Source organism: Balaenoptera musculus, chromosome 9 (assembly GCF_009873245.2).
Source record: "Balaenoptera musculus isolate JJ_BM4_2016_0621 chromosome 9, mBalMus1.pri.v3, whole genome shotgun sequence".
Lineage (NCBI taxonomy): Eukaryota > Metazoa > Chordata > Mammalia > Artiodactyla > Balaenopteridae > Balaenoptera > Balaenoptera musculus.
This window is the reverse complement of record NC_045793.1, coordinates 37,558,731-37,564,948: the sequence shown is the minus strand read 5'-3', so window position 1 is coordinate 37,564,948 and position 6,218 is coordinate 37,558,731. Positions and strand designations below refer to the sequence as shown.

The window sequence follows — 6,218 nt, the reverse complement described above, 5'->3', positions numbered from 1 at the left end:
CATGTACTGAGAAGAGCATCTTACGCAGACTGCATCTTTAAACTCTGTCTTTTGAAAAGAAATCATTTCAACTTGCTTACGAAAGAAGTAATGTTCAATTATTCTGGACACAGAGCAGAGTGTTTGGTGGTTGTTTTTGCCTTTTAACATAACTCTCAGTGACTTCTGGTTTCTCCATTTCGGTGACAATTTGTACTGGTTACCTAGTGCAGTTTACATTCTGATAAGCACATAGATAGAATAAACAAATTACACTTTTGAATTCATTGTTGTATAAGATAGGTACTTCTAAAAATGAATCTGGTTCTAAACCAGTTCTAACCAGTTTGGTTTTTAGAAGTTTTGCCTTTTTAGCAACTGTCATACTATGAAGAGATCTCATTTTATTAACCAGTATTGTATTAAGGAGAAATTAAGTGTGAAATGTATGCTGAGTTATAAAGAGCGTAGAAATGACTTCCTGGCTAAAAAAATGTACCCTACCACCCTGACTTGGGCTCTGATGGCTAGAAAGGGTCAAGCATTAAATCTGTATCTTCCGGACTTCCCTGGTGGCACAGTGGTTAAGAATCCACCTGCCAATGCAGGGGACACGGGTTCGGGCCCTGGTCTGGGAAGATCCCACATGCCGCGGAGCAACTAAGCCCGTGCACCACAACTACTGAGCCTGCGCTCTAGAGCCCTCGAGCCACAACTACTGAGCCCACGTGCCACAACTACTGAAGCCCGTGCACTTAGAGCCTGTGCTCCAAAACAAGAAGCCACCACAATGAGAAGCCCACGCACCACAACGAAGAGTAGCCCCCCGCTCGCTGCAACTAGAGAAAGCCCACACACAGCAACGAAGACCCAACGCAGCCAAAAAAATAAAAATAAAAATAAAAATTAATTAATTTTTTTAAAGTCTGTATCTTCCATCAACAATTCAGCATCATGTTCCATTTTATACTGTAACCCATTTTCCTAAATTTCCTTCCATCCACTGCTCTTGAAAGAAGGAGTGGAGAGAGAGAGTTGAAGGGCTTAGTATTCCTGTGGAACAGGTCTAAATTGAATGCTGTAATGGGAGATACTGGGGCCTGAACATCTTCAGCACAAGGACTGAGTCTCACAGAGGTCATGATGAGAATGATTAAATGCTTTGGCAACCACATGGTGCTGCAGAGAGCTGTTAGAAGGCGAGCTGGGCACCAGTCCTTGGTCTTGACTTTCCCACTCTTCAGCCTTCCCCTAGAGGAGCTCGGTATTGTCCTGGCTTCTGAGAGGATCTACATTCTATATCCTGCTGACTAGCACATTTCTTTTTCTAAAAACAGGTACAAAGTTTATTTATTTTATTTTTATTTTTTTATTAGCTATCTATTTTATACATATTAGTATATACATGTCAATCCCAATCTCCCAATTCATCACACCACCCCCACCCTGCTTTCCCCCCTTGGTGTCCATACGTTTGTTCTCTACATCTGTGTCTCTATTTCTGCCTTGCAAACTGGCTCACCTGTACCATTTTTCTAGATTTCTCATATATGCGTTAATATACAGTAGACTCCCACATTTTAAAAAAATATTTATTTATATATTTATTTGGCTGTGTTGGGTCTTAGTTGCGGGTCTTAGTTCCTCCTCGGCATGTGGGATCTTAGTTCCCCAACCAGGGATCTAACCCTCATCCCCTGCATTGGAAGGCAGATTCTTAACCACTGGACCACCAGGGAAGTCCCGACTCCCACATTTTTAATACCAACCCAAATCTCTCTTCTGAGCTGCAATTCCATATAATCTCGCTGCCTATTCAGTATCTCCACTTGAATGTCTCCGGAGGCACAGGTTGCTGCAGTGAACAAAAAAGGCAAAAAAAAATCTGTCATCCTGGAACTCATATTCTAGCCCATACTCAAACATGTCCCAAACAGAAATCATATACCTTAAACCTGTCCAAGCCATTCAGTTGCTCTGGTTAAAAACCACATCTCATTAGCTTTACATGTAAGGTATTTTTCCTCTTCAATACCAACACAATCATCCAAGAAATCCATCATTTCTCTCCTAGGCATTTATAAAAGGCCCCTAATAGTGCTCCTTCGTCCACTTTTGTTCTCCCCCCACCCCATCTAAGTCAAATGGTTACTTTGTTTCATTTTCCAGGAGTGATCCTTTTAAAGTACAAAGCTGATCATGGCAATCCCTTGCTTAAAAATACTTCAAATGCAACTTGAATAAAATTCAGAGCCTACTAGACTCAGCAGGATCTGGCTCCAGCTTTCTTTTGCAGCTTTCTCCCCTTTATGCTCTGAGTTCCAGACACAGTGACATTCTGTGGGTTCCTAACTATGCCAAAATCCTTTTCGCTCTAGTGACACACTTCTTCCGTTTGTCTCTGTTAACTCCTAATCATTATCAGATCTCAGGCTGAGCATCATTTTTGCCAGGCTACAATTCCTGCCAGATTACCAGTCCCTTTATGTGTACATTTGTAGCATTTTTTTTCTTATGCTTGCTAGCACTGTAATTAATTACTTGTGTGATGATCTGTTTAATGTCTCTCTTCACCATTAGGCTGTAAGCTCCATTAGGGTAGGAAATTTATCCATCTTTTAAACCACAGAATTTCCAGTGATATCACAGTGAAAATAGTAGGCACTCACTGAATATGTGTTATATTTATTCAATATAAGGAAAGGCTACAACTCCTTCAAGTAAGCCAGTATTGTAACAACTAATAAGAAATAAAAACTCATCATTAAGAGGGTTATTATGGGAAAGGAAGGAATTCTACTGGACTAATTAGAAAAAATTTAAATACAATTTTTATTTTCCGGATAAGAATAGTGAATTAATACAAAATGCTACAGGGGAAAATGAATGTTGATAATACATAACTGTTAAGAACAAAGAAAGACATTGTAGCAGCTCCAACCTGGATAGAATGAGGAGGGAAATGTCATCAATGATGAGAAGTGACTTTTGTCTGTATGAAAGAAACTGAAAACCTCACGGTGATTATACATAGGACTTCTAGGGACCTTCCTGCACCAAATATCTTGGGAGCTATGATCTCTTGCATTCAGATATTCAGATGTGGTAGAATAGAGTTGCGTAGAGAATAGTATGAAATACTCAACTGGAGTGGGCGGGACCCTAGGCAGCTGGTATGTGGAGAAAGCAGAAAACACTGAATAGTTTGCCTGCAGGTAGATGCCTGTGATGACTTTTAAATCCGGTTTAGGATGCATAAATATTTCATGAACTGAAAAGCTTTAAGGTTAGGAGTGGCCCTGTACTGGTTGAACGTGATTGTCTCCTGCACGGAACTCCTGTTGACTTCAGATTTCAAGAGAACAGATTTGGGCCAAAATTACTTGCTGTGCAGTAATGATTTCATAATTGGAATATTATGTCTCAAGGTTTAGAACCTTCTAAATTATTCAAAAATCTTCTGAAATTTTTAGTTTTCAGCTTCAAAGGATACAGTTTATTTTGTTTTGGGGAAGAGAACATGTATCTGTATTTCTGAGGCCTTGTTCTTTTATAAAAATAAATCAAGATAAATAGGTTTACATACTTGGGAACATGGGAAGAACGTTTCTGTATTTTAATCCCAAAACGTTGAGTAAAACATTCAGAGTCTGCTCAGTGCCAAATATTACATCAGTAGACAATGAAAGCACTACAGGTACTGAGCTCCTAGGTCAACATTAAAAATAGTTGTGAAGTTTTAAGCTGCTTTTATTAATAAATTGCTTTTTTTTTTTCAAAGACACCTTGATAATAATGCACTGTCACCTTTTCTCATTAATTAAGCTATGATAAGAGGATCTGAATAGACTTCTAGTTTCCTATTCCTGTAAAAGAACTAAGCTTGAACAAAGATGTATTTTCTTTATCTTTCTCTTGTCTGGTCAGTACTAGCAATAAACAGAGAGCTACTTTTTCTTTTTTTTTTTTTTTTTTAAACATGTAACCATGCCGGACTGGCTTGTGTTGTTGGTGAAGGGGTCATGGAGCTAATAGTGTGAAGACACTTGGACCTGAGGTTGGGAAGAACACCCTCCCCTCCACATACATGCCTACTCCCTGCCCCCAAATCACCAACTATGCGAGAGCAGCTGGGACAGCGACTGAGCGCCAGGGGTGGGACACATGAAACTCCGGGGCAGCAGGAGAGACCGTGTGTGTGCTAGGAGGGCCCAGAGGCTGCACAAATGACTCCAGTACAAGTCTCTCTATCTTCCACTTAGGTCTGTATAAGCATAGAGAGAAGATGTTCGCCTTTTCCCTTTCTCTCCCTTCTGCTCTATGCTGCTTGCCACAGTTCCAGCTCCTTTTTCCACATGAGGGTGAAGGGAAGGGATATGATGAGCAAGTCATCACTGAATTGCAATCAGACCCACATCCAGCAGCTTCTAGATCTGCTGCACTATTACAGGATTCTTTATGTGTCCGCTGAGTGCCTGGGGGTCCTTCTGCATCTGTTGCAGGATGAGCCACGTGGCCAGGTCACTCATCTGCTGCACCTTGGCCATGGCCCATCGCTTCACATCTTCAGGGCTGTCATGTTGGTTGTACCGGACCATCATGTAGCCATGGTAAACATCTGCTACCTCCTTACAATGGAGTCCAGGTCTAGTGCCTTCTGGCAGACATCCATGGCTTTTGTATGGTCCTTCACTGCTTCTTAGGGCAGCTGCTTTCCATGTATAACCCTTGGTGAGGGTCAGTTCTAGCTGGATACATTCCTCACAGTCCTTGAGTGGCAGGTGAAACTCCAGGAGTTTGATGAAGCAGGTAGCTCGATTGCTGTACAATTTGGTATCTCTTGGGGTCCTGTTCGATGGCTTCTGTGTAGTGCTTCCTGGCCTGGGGATACTTCCAAAGCCAGGCCAGGGTTTATGTAGTCTAGCCACTCTCGCTCCTTCAGGATTTTCTCTGCCTGTTGGCATTTCTTGAGCACATCCGGGGTTCAGTGCTCTGCCAGAGATTTGTAGAAATGGATGGCATCCTTGTACTTTCCTTCTTTGAAACAGGCTCTGTCAATTTGACATAAACTTTGGCAATCTGTTGATGATAGTCTTCTTGCTTGTCTAGCCCCTCTTCAATGGCCTTCTCACAAAGCTCCTGACATTCACTCTAGTCGCCCTTTGTGAAGTACATGGCCGCTTGATTGGTCATGTGAGTCATGTTGGTGGGGTCCTGGCCGTTGGTTCTGTCATACTGTTTCAAGGCTGTGTCAAAGTCTTTTTTCTTACAGGCATCCTTCCCCAACTTTTTCTTTCAGTGCCTGCTTATTATTCTCTGGAAAGTCTTCTTCCATTGGCTCTGACTTGGTCTCCTTTTAGGGAGAAGGTGGTGGTGGAGGTGTCTCAACTTCTTCCTCCTCATCCATACTGCCCAGATAGCCTCGAAGGAGACACTGAGGGTAGTCACGATCTGGGGATGTTGCAGTTTTTGCCCAGGTCAGACGGCCTGTTAGACATTGTTCTATCAGTTCCTGGTAGGTAGGATCCATGAGCAGTGTCCTTGACCTGGGATCACTCTCCAACTTCTGGTACAGATCGGGCATGTTGAAAGCATTCTTGAATTTCCTCTCTGCTGACTGAGGCTCCGTATTCTGTAAACCCTCTTTGAGCTGAGGATCGTTTGCTTCATGTTTTAAACCCTTGTCATAGGTTTGAGTGGCGGATTTAAATAAGTTTAAGAACTCAAGAGCTGCTGCTTTTGGGGAATAGCCTTTGCCCCAGTCAGGTTTTAAGTCAACGGTTTTGCAACCATCCTCATAAGCCTTCTGGCGGTCTCTGTTCTTGGTGTAGGATGCTGAGCGATTGCTGGAGAGCACATGGGCCTGGGGATCTGACTTACTGCCTCAGAGCAGCACTGTAATGCACCATCCATGTTGCCAGCACTCAGGGCCTTATTGCCCTTCACTTTAGTTCATTTACCTACTCCATAGCCTGGCAGCAAACCCCATTCAACAGACTTGATCTGCTCCCTGTTCCCAGCCTAGAAGTTTTTAAAAGATAATTCCTCGCCACTCTTGGAAAACAGTTTGGCAGTTTCTTAAACTAAACATGCAACTACCATAATATCCAGCAGTTGTACTCTTGGGTGTTTATCCCAGAAAAATAAAAACTTATCCTCACGTAAAAACTTGTAAACAAATGTCTATAACAGCTTTATTCGGAATAGCCAAAAACTGGAAATAAACATTCTTTAGTGGG

At 42.2% G+C, this 6,218-nt stretch overlaps 1 pseudogene; it reads right to left on the bottom strand.

Annotated features, from left to right (window-relative positions):
- Nucleotides 1-4,370: 4,370 nt before the first annotated feature.
- Nucleotides 4,371-5,948, bottom strand: LOC118901110 (annotated as a pseudogene).
- Between the last annotated feature and the right edge of the window lie 270 nt (nt 5,949-6,218).